Raw genomic sequence first — 26,410 nt, forward strand, 5'->3', positions numbered from 1 at the left:
CCGCCTATCACAATCACCGCACAACATCCGCTCTTGACTCATCAGACTGGCCACTTTCTCTTCTTTGCATTCTCAAAGCGGCTCATTCAAAATGCACTAAACACATTTTCCTTGGCACATTTCATTGCTTCATTAAACCGCGACGCTTTCTGCAACCAACATGCTTTATAAGCCACGACGCAACACATTTCACTACATCTTTCACGCGGCAGCAACACCATTGCGTTCATAGTCTGACAGCAAAATGACCCTCTAGCAGCCACACACCACCACCTGTTCAAGGCAGATAGACAATCTGAGGAGGAAGGTCACACACCTTGTACGCCATCAAACTTCAGCAAGGGCCACCTGGACGGAAAGAAGTGAAAGGTGGCAATGGTTAATAACCTCGAATGGCTCAGTAACAAGTGCAACGAGACAAGGTGCTCAGAGGCACTGAAGAAAGTGTTGGGAATGCTACATGCCCAATACACATAGCCTGTGCGATCCCTTTGCAAGAGCTACTCAACGTATTCGAGTGATCAGCCCTCGGCCCTGATTTCTTTTTAATTCCCTTGCAGCATCCTGCCATTCTCTCTTGAATGTTAACATTCAATCTGAAAGCACACGACTTTCAGTCAGCTCACACAACAACATGCTGCCTAAACTAATCCTTCTTTCCTTGAACGTCTGCTTCGAATGCGAATCACCTTATCTTCTTTTCCTCTGGTTAACCCTTCCCTCCTGCCACAAAAAAGCTTTCTCGCTCAAAACAGTCCTTGTTTGGAACACCAAGATCAAAACTTCTGTGAGCACGAGAGAACAACGCACATCTTGCTCTTTTGCACACCGTGTACCTGAAGTCATTCACGGCGAGCCCATGGTGCCAATCCTTCTCGATACCCACACGAAGGATTTCTTTCCAAAGTGTGGTGTCGGGAAAGGGGAAAAGAATAATGCAGCGTGGGCCAAAACATTGAACTCCAAGTATTTTGCATATCGTGCTTGCTTCTGTTGCAAAGCCAGGAAAAGAGAGAAAAACAAACAAGTCAAGTAAGAAAGAAACAAACAAGCAAACAAGCAAAAAAAAACCATATGCGTTTCCTGCTTGCCTGCAGTGGCCGATGATGTGCAATATCAAGCCCGCAAAAGTGCGAATCCGCCGTCCAGATCTCTGCAGCTGTCACAGGACTGAACTGGATGAAAGTGTTGAATGTATGCCATCACAGAGAGGAGGCAAATCACTGTGCGATGTAACATCAATGATGTGGGATGAGGGATAAAATTGAATTGATTCAGTCAAGAGCTTTAGCGGTGGTACTGCGTCGGCTGCCTGGCTCCAAAGTAGAAGCCGAAATGGTGATGGAAACGTGCCCCCTCCAAGCTGACACAACATCTCTGTAGCCCAAAGGTGGCTGGCAATCTCTGGCAAACTGTAGGAAGCGTTTCTGTGTCCTTCCTCGTTAGTATAGTGGTGAGTATCCCCGCCTGTCACGCGGGAGACCGGGGTTCAATTCCCCGACGGGGAGGCGTGAGCGTTGCTGAGGCCACCCGAGAGCTGTTAGGGGTAACTTTTTGAATTCCAAATCGCTTTGCACTGCCGCATGGAGACTCTCATCCACAACACGTACGCGGCCCGCCACCCGTTTTATCAAAACTATCAACAGCAAACATGTTCCACACATCCGCCTATCACAATCACCGCACAACATCCGCTCTTGACTCATCAGACTGGCCACTTTCTCTTCTTTGCATTCTCAAAGCGGCTCATTCAAAATGCACTAAACACATTTTCCTTGGCACATTTCATTGCTTCATTAAACCGCGACGCTTTCTGCAACCAACATGCTTTATAAGCCACGACGCAACACATTTCACTACATCTTTCACGCGGCAGCAACACCATTGCGTTCATAGTCTGACAGCAAAATGACCCTCTAGCAGCCACACACCACCACCTGTTCAAGGCAGATAGACAATCTGAGGAGGAAGGTCACACACCTTGTACGCCATCAAACTTCAGCAAGGGCCACCTGGACGGAAAGAAGTGAAAGGTAGCAAAGGTTAATAACCTCGAATGGCTCAGTAACAAGTGCAACGAGACAAGGTGCTCAGAGGCACTGAAGAAAGTGTTGGGAATGCTACATGCCCAATACACATAGCCTGTGCGATCCCTTTGCAAGAGCTACTCAACGTATTCGAGTGATCAGCCCTCGGCCCTGATTTCTTTTTAATTCCCTTGCAGCATCCTGCCATTCTCTCTTGAATGTTAACATTCAATCTGAAAGCACACGACTTTCAGTCAGCTCACACAACAACATGCTGCCTAAACTAATCCTTCTTTCCTTGAACGTCTGCTTCGAATGCGAATCACCTTATCTTCTTTTCCTCTGGTTAACCCTTCCCTCCTGCCACAAAAAAGCTTTCTCGCTCAAAACAGTCCTTGTTTGGAACACCAAGATCAAAACTTCTGTGAGCACGAGAGAACAACGCACATCTTGCTCTTTTGCACACCGTGTACCTGAAGTCATCCACGGCGAGCCCATGGTGCCAATCCTTCTCGATACCCACACGAAGGATTTCTTTCCAAAGTGTGGTGTCGGGAAAGGGGAAAAGAATAATGCAGCGTGGGCCAAAACATTGAACTCCAAGTATTTTGCATATCGTGCTTGCTTCTGTTGCAAAGCCAGGAAAGGAGAGAAAAACAAACAAGTCAAGAAAGAAAGAAACAAACAAGCAAACAAGCAAAAAAAAACCATATGCGTTGCCTGCTTGCCTGTAGTGGCCGATGATGTGCAATATCAAGCCCGCAAAAGTGCGAATCCGCCGTCCAGACCTCTGCAGCTGTCACAGGACTGAACTGGATGAAAGTGTTGAATGTATGCCATCACAGATAGGAGGCAAATCACTGTGCGATGTAACATCAATGATGTGGGATGAGGGATAAAATTGAATTGATTGAGTCAAGAGCTTTAGCGGTGGTACTGCGTCGGCTGCCTGGCTCCAAAGTAGAAGCCGAAATGGTGATGGAAACGTGCCCCCTCCAAGCTGACACAACATCTCTGAAGCCCAAAGGTGGCTAGCAATCTCTGGCAAACTGTAGGAAGCCTTTCTGTGTGCTTCTTCGTTAGTATAGTGGTGAGTATCCCCGCCTGTCACGCGGGAGACCGGGGTTCAATTCCCCGACGGGGAGGCGTGAGCGTTGCTGAGGCCACCCAAGAGCTGTTAGGGGAAACTTTTTGAATTCCAAATCGCTTTGCACTGCCGCATGGAGACTCTCATCCACAACACGTACGCGGCCCGCCACCCGTTTTATCAAAACTATCAACAGCAAACATGTTCCACACATCCGCCTATCACAATCACCGCACAACATCCGCTCTTGACTCATCAGACTGGCCACTTTCTCTTCTTTGCATTCTCAAAGCGGCTCATTCAAAATGCACTAAACACATTTTCCTTGGCACATTTCATTGCTTCATTAAACCGCGACGCTTTCTGCAACCAACATGCTTTATAAGCCACGACGCAACACATTTCACTACATCTTTCACGCGGCAGCAACACCATTGCGTTCATATTCTGACAGCAAAATGACCCTCTAGCAGCCACACACCACCACCTGTTCAAGGCAGATAGACAATCTGAGGAGGAAGGTCACACACCTTGTACGCCATCAAACTTCAGCAAGGGCCACCTGGACGGAAAGAAGTGAAAGGTGGCAAAGGTTAATAACCTCGAATGGCTCAGTAACAAGCGCAACGAGACAAGGTGCTCAGAGGCACTGAAGAAAGTGTTGGGAATGCTACATGCCCAATACACATAGCCTGTGCGATCCCTTTGCAAGAGCTGCTCAACGTATTCGAGTGATCAGCCCTCGGCCCTGATTTTTTTTTAATTCCCTTGCAGCATCCTGCCATTCTCTCTTGAATGTTAACATTCAATCTGAAAGCACACGACTTTCAGTCAGCTCACACTACAACATGCTGCCTAAACTAATCCTTCTTGCCTTGTACGTCTGCTTCGAATGCGAATCACCTTACCTTCTTGACCTCTGGTTAACCCTTCCCTCCTGCCACAAAAAAAGCTTGCTTGCTCAAAACAGTCCTTGTTTGGAACACCAAGATCAAACCTTCTGTGAGCATGATAGAACAACGCCCATCTTGCACTTTTGCACACCGTGTGCCTGAAGTCATCCACGGCGAGCCCATGGTGCCAATCCTTCTCGATACCCACACGAAGGATTTCTTTCTAAAGTGTGGTGTCGGGAAAGGGGAAAAGAATAATGCAGCGTGGGCCAAAACATTGAACTCCAAGTATTTTGCATATCGAGCTTGCTTCTGTTGCAAAGCCAGGAAAAGAGAGAAAAACAAACAAGTAAAGAAAGAAAGAAACAAACAAACAAACAAGCAAAAAAAAAATCATATGCGTTTCCTGTTTGCCTGTAGTGGCCGATGATGTGCAATATCAAGCCCGCAAAAGTGCGAATCCGCCGTCCAGATCTCTGCAGCTGTCACAGGACTGAACTGGATGAAAGTGTTGAATGTATGCCATCACAGAGAGGAGGAAAATCACTGTGCGATGTGACATCAATGATGTGGGATGTGGGATAAAATTGAATTGATTGAGTCAAGAGCTTTAGCGGTGGTACTGCGTCGGCTGCCTGGCTCCAAAGTAGAAGCCCAAATGGTGATGGAAACTTGCCCCCTCCAAGCTGACACAACATCTCTGAAGCCCAATGGTGGCTGGCAATCTCTGGCAAACTGTAAAAAGCTTTTCTGTGTGATTCCTCGTTAGTATAGTGGTGAGTATCCTCGCCTGTCACGCGGGAGACCGGTGTTCAATTCCCCGACGGGGAGGCGTGAGCGTTGCTGAGGCCACCCGAGAGCTGTTAGGGGAAACGTTTTGAATTCCAAATCGTTTTGCACTGCCGCATGGAGACTCTCATCCACAACACGTCCGCGGCCCGCCACCCATTTTATCAAAACTATCAACAGCAAACATGTTCCACACATCCGCCTATCACAATCACCGCACAACATCCGCTCTTTACTCATCAGACTGGCCACTTTCTCTTCTTTGCATTCTCAAAGCGGCTCATTCAAAATGCACTAAACACATTTTCCTTGGCACATTTCATTGCTTCATTAAACCGCGACGCTTTCGACAACCAACATGCTTTATAAGCCACGACGCAACACATTTCACTGCATCTTTCACGCGGCAGCAACACCATTGCGTTCATAGTCTGACAGCAAAATGACCCTCTAGCAGCCACACACCACCACCTGTTCAAGGCAGATAGACAATCTGAGGAGGAAGGCCACACACCTTGTACGCCATCAAACTTCAGTAAGGTCCACCTGGACGGAAAGAAGTGAAAGGTGGCAATGGTTAATAACCTCGAATGGCTCAGTAACAAGCGCAACGAGACAAGGTGCTCAGAGGCACTGAAGAAAGTGTTGGGAATGCTACATGCCCAATACACATAGCCTGTGCGATCCCTTTGCAAGAGCTACTCAACGTATTCGAGTGATCAGCCCTCGGCCCTGATTTTTTTTTTAATTCCCTTGCAGCATCCTGCCATTCTCTCTTGAATGTTAACATTCAGTCTGAAAGCACACGACTTTCAGTCAGCTCACACAACAACATGCTGCCTAAACTAATCCTTCTTGCCTTGTACGTCTGCTTCGAATGCGAATCACCTTATCTTCTTGTCCTCTGGTTAACCCTTCCCTCCTGCCACAAAAAAGCTTGCTCGCTCAAAACAGTCCTTGTTTGGAACACCAAGATCAAACCTTCTGTGAGCATGATAGAACAACGCCCATCTTGCACTTTTGCACACCGTGTACCTGAAGACATCCACGGCGAGCACATGGTGCCAATCCTTCTCGATACCCACACGAAGGATTTCTTTCTAAAGTGTGGTGTCGGGAAAGGGGAAAAGAATAATGCAGCTTGGGCCAAAACATTGAACTCCAAGTATTTTTCATATCGTGCTTGCTTCTGTTGCAAAGCCAGGAAAAGAGAGAAAAACAAACAAGTAAAGAAAGAAAGAAACAAACAAACAAACAAGCAAAAAAAAAATCATATGCATTTCCTGTTTGCCTGTAGTGGCCGATGATGTGCAATATCAAGCCCGCAAAAGTGCGAATCCGCCGTCCAGATCTCTGCAGCTGTCACAGGACTGAACTGGATGAAAGTGTTGAATGTATGCCATCACAGAGAGGAGGAAAATCACTGTGCGATGTAACATCAATGATGTGGGATGAGGGATAAAATTGAATTGATTGAGTCAAGAGCTTTAGCGGTGGTACTGCGTCGGCTGCCTGGCTCCAAAGTAGAAGCCCAAATGGTGATGGAAACTTGCCCCCTCCAAGCTGACACAACATCTCTGAAGCCCAATGATGGCTGGCAATCTCTGGCAAACTGTAAAAAGCCTTTCTGTGTGATTCCTCGTTAGTATAGTGGTGAGTATCCTCGCCTGTCACGCGGGAGACCGGGGTTCAATTCCCCGACGGGGAGGCGTGAGCGTTGCTGAGGTCACCCGAGAACTGTTAGGGGAAACTTTTTGAATTCCAAATCGCTTTGCACTGCCGCATGGAGACTCTCATCCACAACACGTACGCGGCCCGCCACCCGTTTTATCAAAACTATCAACAGCAAACATGTTCCACACATCCACCTATCACAATCACCGCACAACATCCGCTCTTTACTCATCAGACTGGCCACTTTCTCTTCTTTGCATTCTCAAAGCGGCTCATTCAAAATGCACTAAACACATTTTCCTTGGCACATTTCATTGCTTCATTAAACCGCGACGCTTTCGACAACCAACATGCTTTATAAGCCACGACGCAACACATTTCACTGCATCTTTCACGCGGCAGCAACACCATTGCGTTCATAGTCTGACAGCAAAATGACCCTCTAGCAGCCACACACCACCACCTGTTCAAGGCAGATAGACAATCTGAGGAGGAAGGCCACACACCTTGTACGCCATCAAACTTCAGTAAGGGCCACCTGGACGGAAAGAAGTGAAAGGTGGCAAAGGTTAATAACCTCGAATGGCTCAGTAACAAGCGCAACGAGACAAGGTGCTCAGAGGCACTGAAGAAAGTGTTGGGAATGCTACATGCCCAATACACATAGCCTGTGCGATCCCTTTGCAAGAGCTACTCAACGTATTCGAGTGATCAGCCCTCGGCCCTGATTTTTTTTTTAATTCCCTTGCAGCATCCTGCCATTCTCTCTTGAATGTTAACATTCAGTCTGAAAGCACACGACTTTCAGTCAGCTCACACAACAACATGCTGCCTAAACTAATCCTTCTTGCCTTGTACGTCTGCTTCGAATGCGAATCACCTTATCTTCTTGTCCTCTGGTTAACCCTTCCCTCCTGCCACAAAAAAGCTTGCTCGCTCAAAACAGTCCTTGTTTGGAACACCAAGATCAAACCTTCTGTGAGCATGATAGAACAACGCCCATCTTGCACTTTTGCACACCGTGTACCTGAAGACATCCACGGCGAGCCCATGGTGCCAATCCTTCTCGATACCCACACGAAGGATTTCTTTCTAAAGTGTGGTGTCGGGAAAGGGGAAAAGAATAATGCAGCGTGCTCCAAAACATTGAACTCCAAGTATTTTGCATATCGTGCTTGCTTCTGTTGCAAAGCCAGGAAAAGAGAGAAAAACAAACAAGTAAAGAAAGAAAGAAAGAAACAAACAAACAAGCAAAAAAAAAATCATATGCATTTCCTGTTTGCCTGTAGTGGCCGATGATGTGCAATATCAAGCCCGCAAAAGTGCGAATCCGCCGTCCAGATCTCTGCAGCTGTCACAGGACTGAACTGGATGAAAGTGTTGAATGTATGCCATCACAGAGAGGAGGAAAATCACTGTGCGATGTAACATCAATGATGTGGGATGAGGGATAAAATTGAATTGATTGAGTCAAGAGCTTTAGCGGTGGTACTGCGTCGGCTGCCTGGCTCCAAAGTAGAAGCCTAAATGGTGATGGAAACGTGCCCCCTCCAAGCTGACACAACATCTCTGAAGCCCAATGGTGGCTGGCAATCTCTGGCAAACTGTCGGAAGCCTTTCTGTGTGCTTCCTCGTTAGTATAGTGGCGAGTATCCCCGCCTGTCACGCGGGAGACCGGGGTTCAATTCCCCGACGGGGAAGCGTGAGCGTTGCTGAGGCCACCCGAGAGCTGTTAGGGAAAACTTTTTGAATTCCAAATCGCTTTGCACTGCCGCATGGAGACTCTCATCCACAACACGTACGCGGCCCGCCACCCGTTTTATCAAAACTATCAACAGCAAACATGTTCCACACATCCGCCTATCACAATCACCGCACAACATCCGCTCTTTAATCATCAGACTGGCCACTTTCTCTTCTTTGCATTCTCAAAGCGGCTCATTCAAAATGCACGAAACACATTTTCCTTGGCACATTTCATTGCTTCATTAAACCGCGACGCTTTCTACAACCAACATGCTTTATAAGCCACGACGCAACACATTTCACTACATCTTTCACGCGGCAGCAACACCATTGCGTTCATAGTCTGACAGCAAAATGACCCTCTAGCAGTCACACACCACCACCTGTTCAAGGCAGATAGACAATCTGAGGAGGAAGGTCACACACCTTGTACGCCATCAAACTTCAGCAAGGGCCACCTGGACGGAAAGAAGTGAAAGGTGGCAAAGGTTAATAACCTCGAATGGCTCAGTAACAAGCGCAACGAGACAAGGTGCTCAGAGGCACTGAAGAAAGTGTTGGGAATGCTACATGCCCAATACACATAGCCTGTGCGATCCCTTTGCAAGAGCTACTCAACGTATTCGAGTGATCAGCCCTCGGCCCTGATTTTTTTTTTAAATTCCCTTGCAGCATCCTGCCATTCTCTCTTGAATGTTAACATTCAGTCTGAAAGCACACGACTTTCAGTCAGCTCACACAACAACATGCTGCCTGAACTAATCCTTCTTGCCTTGTACGTCTGCTTCGAATGCGAATCACCTTATCTTCTTGTCCTCTGGTTAACCCTTCCCTCCTGCCACAAAAAAGCTTGCTCGCTCAAAACAGTCCTTGTTTGGAACACCAAGATCAAACCTTCTGTGAGCATGATAGAACAACGCCCAACTTGCACTTTTGCACACCGTGAACCTGAAGACATCCACGGCGAGCCCATGGTGCCAATCCTTCTCGATACCCACACGAAGGATTTCTTTCTAAAGTGTGGTGTCGGGAAAGGGGAAAAGAATAATGCAGCGTGGGCCAAAACATTGAACTCCAAGTATTTTGCATATCGTGCTTGCTTCTGTTGCAAAGCCAGGAAAAGAGAGAAAAACAAACAAGTAAAGAAAGAAAGAAACAAACAAGCAAACAAGCAAAAAAAAATCATATGCGTTTCCTGCTTGCCTGTAGTGGCCGATGATGTGCAATATCAAGCCCGCAAAAGTGCGAATCCGCCGTCCAGATCTCTGCAGCTGTCACAGGACTGAACTGGATGAAAGTGTTGAATGTATGCCATCACAGAGAGGAGGCAAATCACTGTGCGATGTAACATCAATGATGTGGGATGAGGGATAAAATTGAATTGATTGAGTCAAGAGCTTTAGCGGTGGTACTGCATCGGCCGACTGGCTCCAAAGTAGAAGCCTAAATGGTGATGGCAACGTGCCCCCTCCAAGCTGACACAACATCTATGAAGCCCAATGGTGGCTGGCAATCTCCGGCAAACTGTAGGAAGCGTTTCTGCGTGCTTCCTCGTTAGTATAGTGGTGAGTATCCCCGCCTGTCTCGCGGGAGAGCGGGGTTCAATTCCCCGACGGGGAGGCGTGAGCGTTGCTGAGGCCACCCGAGAGCTGTTCAGGGAAACTTTTTGAATTCCAAATCGCTTTGCACTGCCGCATGGAGACTCTCATCCACAACACGTACGCGGCCCGCCACCCGTTTTATCAAAACTATCAACAGCAAACATGTTCCACACATCCGCCTATCACAATCACCGCACAACATCCGCTCTTTACTCATCAGACTGGCCACTTTCTCTTGTTTGCATTCACAAAGCGGCTCATTCAAAATGCACTAAACACATTTTCCTTGGCACATTTCATTGCTTCATTAAACCGCGACGCTTTCTACAACCAACATGCTTTATAAGCCACGACGCAACACATTTCACTACATCTTTCACGCGGCAGCAACACCATTGCGTTCATAGTCTGACAGCAAAATAGCCCTCTAGCAGCCACACACCACCACCTGTTCAAGGCAGATAGACAATCTGAGGAGGAAGGTCACACACCTTGTACGCCATCAAATTTCAGCAAGGGCCACCTGGACGGAAAGAAGTGAAAGGTGGCAAAGGTTAATAACCTCGAATGGCTCAGTAACAAGCGCAACGAGACTAGGTGCTCAGAGGCACTGAAGAAAGTGTTGGGAATGCTACATGCCCAATACACATAGCCTGTGCGATCCCTTTGCAAGAGCTACTCAACGTATTCGAGTGATCAGCCCTCGGCCCTGATTTTTTTTTAATTCCCTTGCAGCATCCTGCCATTCTCTCTTGAATGTTAACATTCAATCTGAAAGCACACGACTTTCAGTCAGCTCACACAACAACATGCTGCTTAAACTAATCCTTCTTTCCTTGTATGTCTGCTTCGAATGCGAATCACCTTATCTTCTTGTCCTCTGGTTAACCCTTCCCTCCTACCACAAAAAAGCTTTCTCGCTCAAAACAGTCCTTGTTTGGAACACCAAGATCAAAACTTCCGTGAGCACGAGAGAACAACGCCCACCTTGCACTTTTGCACACCGTGTACCTGAAGTCATCCACGGCGAGCCCATGGTGCCAATCCTTCTCGATACCCACACGAAGGATTTCTTTCTAAAGTGTGGTGTCGGGAAAGGGGAAAAGAATAATGCAGCGTGGGCCAAAACATTGAACTCCAATGATTTTGCATATCGTGCTTGCTTCTGTTGCAAAGCCAGGAAAAGAGAGAAAAACAAACAAGTAAAGAAAGAAAGAAAGAGACAAGCAAACAAGCAAAAAAAAACCATATGCGTTTCCTGCTTGCCTGTAGTGGCCGATGATGTGCAATATCAAGCCCGCAAAAGTGCGAATCCGCCGTCCAGATCTCTGCAGCTGTCACAGGACTGAACTGGATGAAAGTGTTGAATGTATGCCATCACAGAGAGGAGGCAAATCACTGTGCGATGTAACATCAATGATGTGGGATGAGGGATAAAATTGAATTGATTGAGTCAAGAGCTTTAGCGGTGGTACTGCGTCGGCTGCCTGGCTCCAAAGTAGAAGCCTAAATGGTGATGGAAACATGCCCCCTCCAAGCTGACACAACATCTCTGAAGCCCAAAGGTGGCTGGCAATCTCTGGCAAACTGTAGAAAGATTTTCTGTGTGCTTCCTCGTTAGTATAGTGGTGAGTGTCCTCGCCTGTCATTCGGGAGACCGGGGTTCAATTTCCCGACGGGGAGGCGTGAGCCTTGCTGAGGTCACCCGAGAGCTGTTAAGGGAAACTTTTTGAATTCCAAATCGCTTTGCACTGCCGCATGGAGACTCTCATCCACAACACGTACGCGGCCCGCCACCCGTTTTATCAAAACTATCAACAGCAAACATGTTCCACACATCCGCCTATCACAATCACCGCACAACATCCGCTCTTTACTCATCAGACTGGCCACTTTCTCTTCTTTGCATTCTCAAAGCGGCTCATTCAAAATGCACTAAACACATTTTCCTTGGCACATTTCATTGCTTCATTAAACCGCGACGCTTTCTACAACCAACATGCTTTATAAGACACGATGCAACACATTTCACTACATCTTTCACGCGGCAGCAACACCATTGCGTTCATAGTCTGACAGCAAAATGACCCTCTAGCAGCCACACACCACCACCTGTTCAAGGCAGATAGACAATCTGAGGAGGAAGGTCACACACCTTGTACGCCATCAAACTTCAGCAAGGGCCACCTGGACGGAAAGAAGTGAAAGGTGGCAAAGGTTAATAACCTCGAATGGCTCAGTAACAGGCGCAACGAGACAAGGTGCTCAGAGGCACTGAAGAAAGTGTTGGGAATGCTACATGCCCAATACACATAGCCTGTGCGATCCCTTTGCAAGAGCTACTCAACGTATTCGAGTGATCAGCCCTCGGCCCTGATTTTTTTTTTAATTCCCTTGCAGCATCCTGCCATTCTCTCTTGAATGTTAACATTCAATCTGAAAGCACACGACTTTCAGTCAGCTCACACAACAACATGCTGCCTAAACTAATCCTTCTTTCCTTGTACGTCTGCTTCGAATGCGAATCACCTTATCTTCTTGTCCTCTGGTTAACCCTTCCCTCCTGCCACAAAAAAGATTTCTCGCACAAAACAGTCCTTGTTTGGAACACCAAGATCAAAACTTCTGTGAGCACGAGAGAACAACGCCCACCTTGCACTTTTGCACACCGTGTACCTGAAGTCATCCACGGCGAGCCCATGGTGCCAATCCTTCTCGATACCCACACGAAGGATTTCTTTCTAAAGTGTGGTGTCGGGAAAGGGGAAAAGAATAATGCAGCGTGGGCCAAAACATTGAACTCCAAGTATTTTGCATATCGTGCTTGCTTCTGTTGCAAAGCCAGGAAAAGAGAGAAAAACAAACAAGTAAAGAAAGAAAGAAAGAAACAAGCAAACAAGCAAAAAAAAAACCATATGCGTTTCCTGCTTGCCTGTAGTGGCCGATGATGTGCAATATCAAGCCCGCAAAAGTGCGAATCCGCCCTCCAGATCTCTGCAGCTGTCACAGGACTGAACTGGATGAAAGTGTTGAATGTATGCCATCACAGAGAGGAGGAAAATCACGGTGCGATGTAACATCAATGATGTGGGATGAGGGATAAAATTGAATTGATTGAGTCAAGAGCTTTAGCGGTGGTACTGCGTCGGCTGCTTGGCTCCAAAGTAGAAGCCTAAATGGTGATGGAAACGTGCCCCCTCCAAGCTGACACAACATCTCTGAAGCCCAAAGGTGGCTGGCAATCTCTGGCAAACTGTAGGAAGATTTTCTGTGTGCTTCCTCGTTAGTATAGTGGTGAGTGTCCCCGCCTGTCATTCGAGAAAACGGGGTTCGATTCACCGACGGGGAGGCGTGAGCCTTGCTGAGGTCACCCGAAAGCTGTTAGGGGAAACTTTTTGAATTCCAAATCGCTTTGCACTGCCGCATGGAGACTCTCATCCACAACACGTACGCGGCCCGCCACCCGTTTTATCAAAACTATCAACAGCAAACATGTTCCACACATCCGCCTATCACAATCACCGCACAACATCCGCTCTTTACTCATCAGACTGGCCACTTTCTCTTCTTTGCATTCACAAAGCGGCTCATTCAAAATGCACTAAATACATTTTCCTTGGCACATTTCATTGCTTCATTAAACCGCGACGCTTTCTACAACCAACATGATTTATAAGCCACAACGCAACACATTTCACTACATCTTTCACGCGGCAGCAACACCATTGCGTTCATAGTCTGACAGCAAAATAGCCCTCTAGCAGCCACACACCACCACCTGTTCAAGGCAGATAGACAATCTGAGGAGGAAGGTCACACACCTTGTACGCCATCAAACCTCAGCAAGGGCCACCTGGACGGAAAGAAGTGAAAGGTGGCAAAGGTTAATAACCTCGAATGGCTCAGTAACAAGCGCAACGAGACAAGGTGCTCAGAGGCACTGAAGAAAGTGTTGGGAATGCTACATGCCCAATACACATAGCCTGTGCGATCCCTTTGCAAGAGCTACTCAACGTATTCGAGTGATCAGCCCTCGGCCCTGATTTTTTTTTAAATTCCCTTGCAGCATCCTGCCATTCTCTCTTGAATGTTAACATTCAATCTGAAAGCACATGACTTTCAGTCAGCTCACACAACAACATGCTGCCTAAACTAATCCTTCTTTCCTTGTACGTCTGCTTCGAATGCGAATCACCTTATCTTCTTGTCCTCTGGTTAACCCTTCCCTCCTGCCACAAAAAAGCTTTCTCGCTCAAAACAGTCCTTGTTTGGAACACCAAGATCAAAACTTCTCTGAGCACGAGAGAACAACGCCCACCTTGCACTTTTGCACACCGTGTACCTGAAGTCATCCACGGCGAGCCCATGGTGCCAATCCTTCTCGATACCCACACGAAGGATTTCTTTCTAAAGTGTGGTGTCGGGAAAGGGGAAAAGAATAATGCAGCGTGGGCCAAAACATTGAACTCCAAGTATTTTGCATATCGTGCTTGCTTCTGTTGCAAAGCCAGGAAAAGAGAGAAAAACAAACAAGTAAAGAAAGAAAGAAACAAACAAGCAAACAAGCAAAAAAAAACATATGCGTTTCCTGCTTGCCTGTAGTGGCCGATGATGTGCAATATCAAGCCCGCAAAAGTGCGAATCCGCCGTCCAGATCTCTGCAGCTGTCACAGGACTGAACTGGATGAAAGTGTTGAATGTATGCCATCACAGAGAGGAGGCAAATCACTGTGCGATGTAACATCAATGATGTGGGATGAGGGATAAAATTGAATTGATTGAGTCAAGAGCTTTAGCGGTGGTACTGCGTCGGCTGCCTGGCTCCAAAGTAGAAGCCTAAATGGTGATGGAAACGTGCCCCTTCCAAGCTGACACAACATCTCTGAAGCCCAAAGGTGGCTGGCAATCTCTGGCAAACTGTCGGAAACATTTCTGTGTCCTTCCTCGTTAGTATAGTGGTGAGTATCCTCGCCTGTCACGCGGGAGACCGGGGTTGAATTCCCCGACGGGGAAGCGTGAGCGTTGCTGAGGCCACCCGAGAGCGATGCGGGAAAACTTTTTGAATTCCAAATCGCTTTGCACTGCCGCATGGAGACTCTCATCCACAACACGTACGTGGCCCGCCACCAGTTTTATCAAAACTATCAACAGCAAACATGTTCCACACATCCGCCTATCACAATCACCGCACAACATCCGCTCTTTACTCATCAGACTGGCCACTTTCTCTTCTTTGCATTCTCAAAGCGGCTCATTCAAAATGCACTAAAGACATTTTCCTTGGCACATTTCATTGCTTCATTAAACCGCGACGCTTTCTACAACCAACATGCTTTATAAGCCACGACGCAACACATTTCACTACATCTTTCACGCGGCAGCAACACCATTGCGTTCATAGTCTGACGGCCAAATAGCCCTCTAGCAGCCACACACCACCACCTGTTCAAGGCAGATAGACAATCTGAGAAGGAAGGTCACACACCTTGTACGCCATCAAACTTCAGTAAGGGCCACCTGGACGGAAAGAAGTGAAAGGTGGCAAAGGTTAATAACCTCGAATGGCTCAGTAACAAGCGCAACGAGACAAGGTGCTCAGAGGCACTGAAGAAAGTGTTGGGAATGCTACATGCCCAATACACATAGCCTGTGCGATCCCTTTGCAAGAGCTACTCAACGTATTCGAGTGATCAGCCCTCGGCCCTGATTTTTTTTTAATTCCCTTGCAGCATCCTGCCATTCTCTCTTGAATGTTAACATTTAATCTGAAAGCACACGACTTTCAGTCAGCTCACACAACAACATGCTGCCTGAACTAATCCTTCTTTCCTTTTACGTCTGCTTCGAATGCGAATCACCTTATCTTCTTGTCCTCTGGTTAACCCTTCCCTCCTGCCACAAAAAAGCTTGCTCGCTCAAAACAGTCCTTGTTTGGAACACCAAGATCAAACCTTCTGTGAGCATGATAGAACAACGCCCATCTTGCACTTTTGCACACCGTGTACCTGAAGACATCCACGGCGAGCCCATGGTGCCAATCCTTCTCGATACCCACACGAAGGATTTCTTTCTAAAGTGTGGTGTCGGGAAAGGGGAAAAGAATAATGCAGCGTGGGCCAAAACATTGAACTCCAAGTATTTTGCATATCGTGCTTGCTTCTGTTGCAAAGCCAGGAAAAGAGAGAAAAACAAACAAGTAAAGAAAGAAAGAAACAAACAAGCAAACAAGCAAAAAAAAACATATGCGTTTCCTGCTTGCCTGTAGTGGCCGATGATGTGCAATATCAAGCCCGCAAAAGTGCGAATCCGCCGTCCAGATCTCTGCAGCTGTCACAGGACTGAACTGGATGAAAGTGTTGAATGTATGCCATCACAGAGAGGAGGCAAATCACTGTGCGATGTAACATCAATGATGTGGGATGAGGGATAAAATTGAATTGATTGAGTCAAGAGCTTTAGCGGTGGTACTGCGTCGGCTGCCTGGCTCCAAAGTAGAAGCCTAAATGGTGATGGAAACGTGCCCCTTCCAAGCTGACACAACATCTCTGAAGCCCAAAGGTGGCTGGCAATCTCTGGCAAACTGTCGGAAACATTTCTGTGTCCTTCCTCGTTAGTATAGTGGTGAGTATCCTCGCCTGTCACGCGGGAGACCGGGGTTGAATTCCCCGACGGGGAAGCGTGAGCGTTGCTGAGGCCACCCGAGAGCGATGCGGGAAAACTTTTTGAATTCCAAATCGCTTTGCACTGCCGCATGGAGACTCTCATCCACAACACGTACGTGGCCCGCCACCAGTTTTATCAAAACTATCAACAGCAAACATGTTCCACACATCCGCCTATCACAATCACCGCACAACATCCGCTCTTTACTCATCAGACTGGCCACTTTCTCTTCTTTGCATTCTCAAAGCGGCTCATTCAAAATGCACTAAAGACATTTTCCTTGGCACATTTCATTGCTTCATTAAACCGCGACGCTTTCTACAACCAACATGCTTTATAAGCCACGACGCAACACATTTCACTACATCTTTCACGCGGCAGCAACACCATTGCGTTCATAGTCTGACGGCCAAATAGCCCTCTAGCAGCCACACACCACCACCTGTTCAAGGCAGATAGACAATCTGAGAAGGAAGGTCACACACCTTGTACGCCATCAAACTTCAGTAAGGGCCACCTGGACGGAAAGAAGTGAAAGGTGGCAAAGGTTAATAACCTCGAATGGCTCAGTAACAAGCGCAACGAGACAAGGTGCTCAGAGGCACTGAAGAAAGTGTTGGGAATGCTACATGCCCAATACACATAGCCTGTGCGATCCCTTTGCAAGAGCTACTCAACGTATTCGAGTGATCAGCCCTCGGCCCTGATTTTTTTTTAATTCCCTTGCAGCATCCTGCCATTCTCTCTTGAATGTTAACATTTAATCTGAAAGCACACGACTTTCAGTCAGCTCACACAACAACATGCTGCCTGAACTAATCCTTCTTTCCTTTTACGTCTGCTTCGAATGCGAATCACCTTATCTTCTTGTCCTCTGGTTAACCCTTCCCTCCTGCCACAAAAAAGCTTTCTCGCTCAAAACAGTCCTTGTTTGGAACACCAAGATCAAAACTTCTGTGAGCACGAGAGAACAACGCCCATCTTGCACTTTTGCACACCGTGTACCTGAAGTCATCCATGGCGAGCCCATGGTGCCAATCCTTCTCGATACCCACACGAAGGATTTCTTTCTAAAGTGTGGTATCGGGAAAGGGGAAAAGAATAATGCAGCGTGGGCCAAAACATTGAACTCCAAGTATTTTGCACATCGTGCTTGCTTCTGTTGCAAAGCCAGGAAAAGAGAGAAAAACAAACAAGTAAAGAAAGAAAGAAACAAACAAGCAAACAAGCAAAAAAAAACCATATGCGTTTCCTGCTTGCCAGCAGTGGCCGATGATGTGCAATATCAAGCCCGCAAAAGTGCGAATCCGCCGTCCAGATCTCTGCAGCTGTCACAGGACTGAACTGGATGAAAGTGTTGAATGTATGCCATCACAGAGAGGAGGCAAATCACTGTGCGATGTAACATCAATGATGTGGGATGAGGGATAAAATTGAATTGATTGAGTCAAGAGCTTTAGCGGTGGTACTGCGTCGCCTGCCTGGCTCCAAAGTAGAAGCCTAAATGGTGATGGAAACGTGCCCCCTCCAAGCTGACACAACATCTCTGAAGCCCAAAGGTGGGTGGCAATCTCTGGCAAACGTTAGGAATCCTTTCTGTGTGCTTCCTCGCTAGTATAGCGTTGAGTATCCCCGCCTGTCACGCGTGAGACCGGGGTTCAATTCCCCGACGGAGAGGTGTGAGCGTTGCTCAGGCCACCCGAAAGCTGTTAGAGGAAACTTTTTGAATTCCAAATCGCTTTGCACTGCCGCATGGAGACTCTCATCCACAACACGTACGCGGCCCGCCACCCGTTTTATCAAAACTATCAACAGCAAACATGTTCCACACATACGCCTATCACAATCACCGCACAACATCCGTTCTTGACTCATCAGACTGGCCACTTTCTCTTCTTTGCATTCACAAAGCGGCTCATTCAAAATGCACTAAACACATTTTCCTTGGCACATTTCATTGCTTCATTAAACCGCGGCGCTTTCTACAACCAACATGCTTTATAAGCCACGACGCAATACTTTTCATTACATCTTTCACGCGGCAGCAACACCATTGCGTTCATAGTCTGACAGCAAAATAACCCTCTAGCAGCCACACACCACCACCTGTTCAAGGCAGATAGACAATCTGAGGAGGAAGGTCACACACCTTGTACGCCATCAAATTTCAGCAAGGGCCACCTGGACGGAAAGAAGTGAAAGGTGGCAAAGGTTAATAACCTCGAATGGCTCAGTAACAAGCGCAACGAGACAAGGTGCTCAGAGGCACTGAAGAAAGTGTTTGGAATGCTACATGCCCAATACACATAGCCTGTGCGATCCCTTTGCAAGAGCTACTCAACGTATTCGAGTGATCAGCCCTCGGCCCTGATTTTTTTTTAAATTCCCTTGCAGCATCCTGCCATTCTCTCTTGAATGTTAACATTCAATCTGAAAGCACACGACTTTCAGTCAGCTCACACAGCAACATGCTGCCTAAACTAATCCTTCCTTCCTTGTACGTCTGCTTCGAATGCGAATCACCTTATCTTCTTGTCCTCTGGTTAACCCTTCCCTCCTGCCACAAAAAAGATTTCTCGCTCAAAACAGTCCTTGTTTGGAACACCAAGATCAAAACGTCTGTGAGCACGAGAGAACAACGCTCATCTTGCACTTTTGCACACCGTGTACCTGAAGTCATCCACGGCGAGCCCATGGTGCCAATCCTTCTCGATACCCACACGAAGGATTTCTTTCTAAAGTGTGGTGTCGGGAAAGGGGAAAAGAATAATGCAGCGTGGGCCAAAACATTGAACTCCAAATATTTTGTATATCGTGCTTGCTTCTGTTGCAAAGCCAGGAAAAGAGAGAAAAACAAACAAGTAAAGAAAGAAAGAAACAAACAAACAAACAAGCAAAAAAAATCATATGCGTTTCCTGCTTGCCTGTAGTGGCCGATGATGTGCAATATCAAGCCCGCAAAAGTGCGAATCCGCCGTCCAGATCTCTGCAGCTGTCACAGGACTGAACTGGATGAAAGTGTTGAATGTCTGCCATCACAGAGAGGAGGCAAATCACTGTGCAATGTAACATCAATGATGTGGGATGAGGGATAAAATTGAATTGATTGAGTCAAGAGCTTTAGCGGTGGTACTGCGTCGGCTGCCTGGCTCCAAAGTAGAAGCCTAAATGGTGATGGAAACGTGCCCCCCTCCAAGCTGACACAACATCTATGAAGCCCAAAGGTAGCTGGCAATCTCTGGAAAACTGGAGGCAGCGGCTCCATGTGCTTCTTCGTTAGTATAGTGGTGAATATCCCCGCCTGTCACGCGGGAGACCGGCGTTTAATTCCCCGACGGGGAGGCGTGTGCGTTGCTGAGACCACCCGAGAGCGGTAAGTGAAAATTTTTTTGAATTCCAAATCGCTTTGCACTGCCGCATGGAGACTCTCATCCACAACACGTACGCGGCCCGCCACCCGTTTTATCAAAACTATCAACAGCAAACATGTTCCACACATCCGCCTATCACAATCACCGCACAACATCCACTCTTTACTCATCAGACTGGCCACTTTCTGTTCTTTGCATTCACAAAGCGGCTCATTCAAAATGCACTAAACACATTTTTCTTGGCACATTTCATTGCTTCATCAAACCGCGACGCTTTCTACAACCAACATGCTTTATAAGCCACGACGCAACACATTTCACTACTTCTTTCACGCGGCAGCAACACCATTGCGTTCATAGTCTGACAGCAAAATAACCTTCTAGCAGCCACACACCACCACCTGTTCAAGGCAGATAGACAATCTGAGGAGGAAGGTCACACACCTTGTACGCCATCAAACTTCAGCAAGGGCCACCTGGACGGAAAGAAGTGAAAGGTGGCAAAGGTTAATAACCTCGAATGGCTCAGTAACAAGCGCAACGAGACAAGGTGCTCAGAGGCACTGAAGAAAGTGTTGGGAATGCTACATGCCCAATACACATAGCCTGTGCGATCCCTTTGCAAGAGCTACTCAACGTATTCGAGTGATCAGCCCTCGGCCCTGATTTTTTTTTTAATTCCCTTGCAGCATCCTGCCATTCTCTCTTGAATGTTAACATTCAGTCTGAAAGCACACGACTTTCAGTCAGCTCACACAACAACATGCTGCCTAAACTAATCCTTCTTTCCTTGTACGTCTGCTTCGAATGCGAATCACCTTATCTTCTTGTCCTCTGGTTAACCCTTCCCTCCTGCCACAAAAAAGCTTTCTCGCTCAAAACAGTCCTTGTTTGGAACACCAAGATCAAAACTTCTGTGAGCACGAGAGAACAACGCCCATCTTGCACTTTTGCACACCGTGTACCTGAAGTCATCCACGGCGAGCCCATGGTGCCAATCCTTCTCGATACCCACACGAAGGATTTCTTTCCAAAGTGTGGTGTCGGGAAAGGGGAAAAGAATAATGCAGCGTGGGCCAAAACATTGAACTCCAAGTATTTTGCATATCGTGCTTGCTTCTGTTGCAAAGCCAGGAAAAGAGAGAAAAACAAACAAGTAAAGAAAGAAAGAAACAAACAAGCAAACAAGCAAAATAAAATCATATGCGTTTCCTGCTTGCCTGTAGTGGCCGATGATGTGCAATATCAAGCCCGCAAAAGTGCGAATCCGCCGTCCAGATCTCTGCAGCTGTCACAGGACTGAACTGGATGAAAGTGTTGAATGTATGCCATCACAGAGAGGAGGCAAATCACTGTGCGATGTAACATCAATGATGTGGGATGAGGGATAAAATTGAATTGATTGAGTCAAGAGCTTTAGCGGTGGTACTGCGTCGGCTGCCTGGCTCCAAAGTAGAAGCCTAAATGGTGATGGAAACGTGCCCCCTCCAAGCTGACACAACATCTTTGAAGCCCAAAGGTGGCTGGCAATCTCTGGCAAACTGTAGAAAGCGTCTCTGTGTGCTTCCTCGTTAATATAGTGATGAGTATCCCCGCCTGTCACGCGGGAGACCGGGGTTCAATTCCCCGACGGGGAGGCGTGAGCGTTGCTGAGGCCACCCGAGAGCGGTAAGTGAAAATTTTTTTGAATTCCATATCGCTTTGCACTGCCGCATGGAGACTCTCATCCACAACACGTACGCGTCACGCCACCCGTTTTATCAAAACTATCAACAGCAAACATGTTCCACACATCCGCCTATCACAATCACCGCACAACATCCGCTCTTTACTCATCAGACTGGCCACTTTCTCTTCCTGGCATTCACAAAGCGGCTCATTCAAAATGCACGAAACACATTTTCCTTGGCACATTTCATTGCTTCATTACACCGCGACGCTTTCTACAACCAACATGCTTTATAAGCCACGACGCAACACATTTCACTACTTCTTTCACGCGGCAGCAACACCATTGCGTTCATAGTCTGACAGCAAAATAACCCTCCAGCAGCCACACACCACCACCTGTTCAAGGCAGATAGACAATCTGAGGAGGAAGGTCACACACCTTGTACGCCATCAAATTTCAGCAAGGGCCACCTGGACGGAAAGAAGTGAAAGGTGGCAAAGGTTAATAACCTCGAATGGCTCAGTAACAAGCGCAACGAGACAAGGTGCTCAGAGGCACTGAAGAAAGTGTTGGGAATGCTACATGCCCAATACACATAGCCTGTGCGATCCCTTTGCAAGAGCTACTCAACGTATTCGAGTGATCAGCCCTCGGCCCTGATTTTTTTTTAATTCCCTTGCAGCATCCTGCCATTCTCTCTTGAATGTTAACATTCAATCTGAAAGCACACGACTTTCAGTCAGCTCACACAACAACATGCTGCCTAAACTAATCCTTCTTTCCTTGTACGTCTGCTTCGAATGCGAATCACCTTATCTTCTTCTCCTCTGGTTAACCCTTCCCTCCTGCCACAAAAAAGCTTTCTCGCTCAAAACAGTCCTTGTTTGGAACACCAAGATCAAAACTTCTGTGAGCACGAGAGAACAACGCCCATCTTGCACTTTTGCACACCGTGTACCTGAAGTCATCCACGGCGAGCCCATGGTGCCAATCCTTCTCGATACCCACACGAAAGATTTCTTTCCAAAGTGTGGTGTCGGGAAAGGGGAAAAGAATAATGCAGCGTGGGCCAAAACATTGAACTCCAAGTATTTTGCATATCGTGCTTGCTTCTGTTGCAAAGCCAGGAAAAGAGAGAAAAACAAACAAGTAAAGAAAGAAAGAAACAAACAAGCAAACAAGCAAAAAAAAATCATATGCGTTTCCTGCTTGCCTGTAGTGGCCGATGATGTGCAATATCAAGCCCGCAAAAGTGCGAATCCGCCGTCCAGATCTCTGCAGCTGTCACAGGACTGAACTGGATGAAAGTGTTGAATGCATGCCATCACAGAGAGGAGGCAAATCACTGTGCGATGTAACATCAATGATATGGGATGAGGGATAAAATTGAATTGATTGAGTCAAGAGCTTTAGCGGTGGTACTGCGTCGGCTGCCTGGCTCCAATGTAGAAGCCTAAATGGTGATGGAAACGTGCCCCCTCCAAGCTGACACAACATCTTTGAAGCCCAAAGGTGGCTGGCAATCTCTGGCAAACTGTAGAAAGCGTTTCTGTGTGCTTCCTCGCTAGTATAGTGGTGAGTATCCCCGCCTGTCACGCGGGAGACCGGGGTTCAATTCCCCCACGGGGAAGCGTTAGCGTTGCTGAGGCCACCCGAGATATGTTCGGGGAAACTTTTTGAATTCCAAATCGCTTTGCACTGCCGCATGGAGACTCTCATCCACAACACGTACGCGGCCCGCCACCCGTTTTATCAAAACTATCAACAGCAAACATGTTCCACACATCCGCCTATCACAATCACCGCACAACATCCGCTCTTTACTCATCAGACTGGCCACTTTCTCTTCTTTGCATTCACAAAGCGGCTCATTCAAAATGCACTAAACACATTTTCCTTGGCACATTTCATTGCTTCATTCAACCGCGAAGCTTTCGACAACCAACATGCTTTATAAGCCACGACGCAACACATTTCACTACATCTTTCACGCCGCAGCAACACCATTGCGTTCATAGTCTGACAGCAAAATAACCCTCCAGCAGCCACACACCACCACCTGTTCAAGGCAGATAGACAATCTGAAGAGGAAGGTCACACACCTTGTACGCCATCAAACTTCAGCAAGGGCCACCTGGACGGAAAGAAGTGAAAGGTGGCAAAGATTAATAACCTCGAATGGCTCAGTAACAAGCGCAACGAGACAAGGTGCTCAGAGGCACTGAAGAAAGTGTTGGGAATGCTGCATGCCCAATACACATAGCCTGTGCGATCCCTTTGCAAGAGCTACTCAACGTATTCGAGTGATCAGCCCTCGGCCCTGATTTTTTTTAAATTCCCTTGCAGCATCCTGCCATTCTCTCTTGAATGTTAACATCCAATCTGAAAGCACACGACTTTCAGTCAGCTCACACAACAACATGCTGCCTAAACTAATCCTTCTTTCCTTGTACGTCTGCTTCGAATGCGAATCACCTTATCTTCTTGTCCTCTGGTTAACCCTTCCCTCCTGCCACAAAAAGGCTTTCTCGCTCAAAACAGTCCTTGTTTGGAACACCAAGATCAAAACTTCTGTGAGCACGAGAGAACAACGCCCATCTTGCACTTTTGCACACCGTGTACCTGAAGTCATCCACGGCGAGCCCATGGTGCCAATCCCTCTCGATACCCACACGAAGGATTTCTTTCTAAAGTGTGGTGTCGGGAAAGGGGAAAAGAATAATGCAGCGTGGGCCAAAACATTGAACTCCAAGTATTTTGCATATCGTGCTTGCTTCTGTTGCAAAGCCAGGAAAAGAGATAAAAACAAACAAGTAAAGAAAGAAAGAAACAAACAAGCAAACAAGCAAAAAAAAACCATATGCGTTTCCTGTTTGCCTGTAGTGGCCGATGATGTGCAATATCAAGCCCGCAAAAGTGCGAATCCGCCGTCCAGATCTCTGCAGCTGTCACAGGACTGAACTGGATGAAAGTGTTGAATGTATGCCATCACAGAGAGGAGGCAAATCACTGTGCGATGTAACATCAATGATGTGGGATGAGGGATAAAATTGAATTGATTGAGTCAAGAGCTTTAGCGGTGGTACTGCGTCGGCTGCCTGGCTCCAAAGTAGAAGCCGAAATGGTGATGGAAACGTGCCCCCTCCAAGGTGACACAACATCTTTGAAGCCCAAACGTGACTGGCAATCTCTGGCAAACTGTAAAAAGCATCGCTGTGTGTTTCTTCGTTAGTATAGTGGTGAGTATCTTTGCCTGTCACGCGGGAGACCGGGGTTCAAAAACCCAACGAGGAGGCGTGAGCGTTGCTAAGGCCACCCGAGAGCTGTTCGGGGTAACTTTTTGAATTCCAAATCGCTTTGCACTGCCGCATGGAGACTCTCATCCACAACACGTCCGCGGCCCGCCACCCGTTTTATCAAAACTATCAACAGCAAACATGTTCCACACATCCGCCTATCACAATCACCGCACAACATCCGCTCTTTACTCATCAGACTGGCCACTTTCTCTTCTTTGCATTCACAAAGTGGCTCATTCAAAATGCACTAAACACATTTTCCTTGGCACATTTCATTGCTTCATTCAACCGCGAAGCTTTCGACAACCAATATGCTTTATAAGCCGCGACGCAACACATTTCACTACATCTTTCACGTGGCAGCAACACCAATGCGTTCATAGTCTGACAGCAAAATAACCCTCCAGCAGCCACACACCACCACCTGTTCAAGGCAGATAGACAATCTGAGGAGGAAGGTCACACACCTTGTACGCCATCAAACTTCAGCAAGGGCCACCTGGACGGAAAGAAGTGAAAGGTGGCAAAGATTAATAACCTCGAATGGCTCAGTAACAAGCGCAACGAGACAAGGTGCTCAGAGGCACTGAAGAAAGTGTTGGGAGTGCTACATGCCCAATACACATAGCCTGTGCGATCCCTTTGCAAGAGCTACTCAACGTATTCGAGTGATCAGCCCTCGGCCCTGATTTTTTTTTAATTCCCTTGCAGCATCCTGCCATTCTCTCTTGAATGTTAACATTCAATCTGAAAGCACACGACTTTCAGTCAGCTCACACAACAACATGCTGCCTACACTAATCCTTCTTTCCTTGTCCGTCTGCTTCGAATGCGAATCACCTTATCTTCTTGTCCTCTGGTTAACCTTTTTCTCCTGCCACAAAAAAGCTTTTCTCGCTCAAAACAGTCCTTGTTTGGAACACCAAGATCAAAACTTCTGTGAGCACGAGAGAACAACGCCCATCTTGCACTTTTGCACACCGTGTACCTGAAGTCATCCACGGCGAGCCCATGGTGCCAATCCTTCTCGATACCCACACGAAGGATTTCTTTCTAAAGCGTGGTGTCGGGAAAGGGGAAAAGAATAATGCAGCGTGGGCCAAAACATTGAACTCCAAGTATTTTGCATATCGTGCTTGCTTCTGTTGCAAAGCCAGGAAAAGAGAGAAAAACAAACAAGTAAAGAAAGAAAGAAAGAAACAAGCAAACAAGCAAAATAAAATCATATGCGTTTCCTGCTTGCCGGTAGTGGCCGATGATGTGCAATATCAAGCCCGCAAAAGTGCGATCCCGCCGTCCAGATCTCTGCAGCTGTCACAGGACTGAACTGGATGAAAGTGTTGAATGTATGCCATCACAGAGAGGAGGCAAATCACTGTGCGATGTAACATCAATGATGTGGGATGAGGGATAAAATTGAATTGATTGAGTCAAGAGCTTTAGCGGTGGTACTGCGTCGGCTGCCTGGCTCCAAAGTCGAAGCCGAAATGGTGATGGAAACGTGCCCCCTCCAAGCTGACACAACATCTTTGAAGCCCAAAGGTGGCTGGCAATCTCTGGCAAACTGTAAAAAGTGTCTCCGTGTGCT

General features: G+C 47.2%; 6 non-coding genes across 6 annotated transcripts; all 6 read left to right on the top strand.

The window, feature by feature from the left end:
* Window positions 1–1,436: 1,436 nt before the first annotated feature.
* Window positions 1,437–1,508, top strand: trnad-guc (transfer RNA aspartic acid (anticodon GUC)). The gene has a single exon. It is a non-coding gene; the product is annotated as a tRNA-Asp (tRNA).
* Window positions 1,509–3,100: 1,592 nt separating this feature from the next.
* Window positions 3,101–3,172, top strand: trnad-guc (transfer RNA aspartic acid (anticodon GUC)). The gene has a single exon. It is a non-coding gene; the product is annotated as a tRNA-Asp (tRNA).
* Window positions 3,173–6,432: 3,260 nt separating this feature from the next.
* Window positions 6,433–6,504, top strand: trnad-guc (transfer RNA aspartic acid (anticodon GUC)). The gene has a single exon. It is a non-coding gene; the product is annotated as a tRNA-Asp (tRNA).
* A 1,594-nt stretch (window positions 6,505–8,098) lies between these two features.
* Window positions 8,099–8,170, top strand: trnad-guc (transfer RNA aspartic acid (anticodon GUC)). The gene has a single exon. It is a non-coding gene; the product is annotated as a tRNA-Asp (tRNA).
* Window positions 8,171–21,416: 13,246 nt separating this feature from the next.
* On the top strand, window positions 21,417–21,488 carry trnad-guc (transfer RNA aspartic acid (anticodon GUC)). The gene has a single exon. It is a non-coding gene; the product is annotated as a tRNA-Asp (tRNA).
* A 1,593-nt stretch (window positions 21,489–23,081) lies between these two features.
* On the top strand, window positions 23,082–23,153 carry trnad-guc (transfer RNA aspartic acid (anticodon GUC)). The gene has a single exon. It is a non-coding gene; the product is annotated as a tRNA-Asp (tRNA).
* Window positions 23,154–26,410: the final 3,257 nt, after the last annotated feature.

This window comes from Heterodontus francisci, chromosome 34 (genome assembly GCF_036365525.1).
Source record: "Heterodontus francisci isolate sHetFra1 chromosome 34, sHetFra1.hap1, whole genome shotgun sequence".
Lineage (NCBI taxonomy): Eukaryota > Metazoa > Chordata > Chondrichthyes > Heterodontiformes > Heterodontidae > Heterodontus > Heterodontus francisci.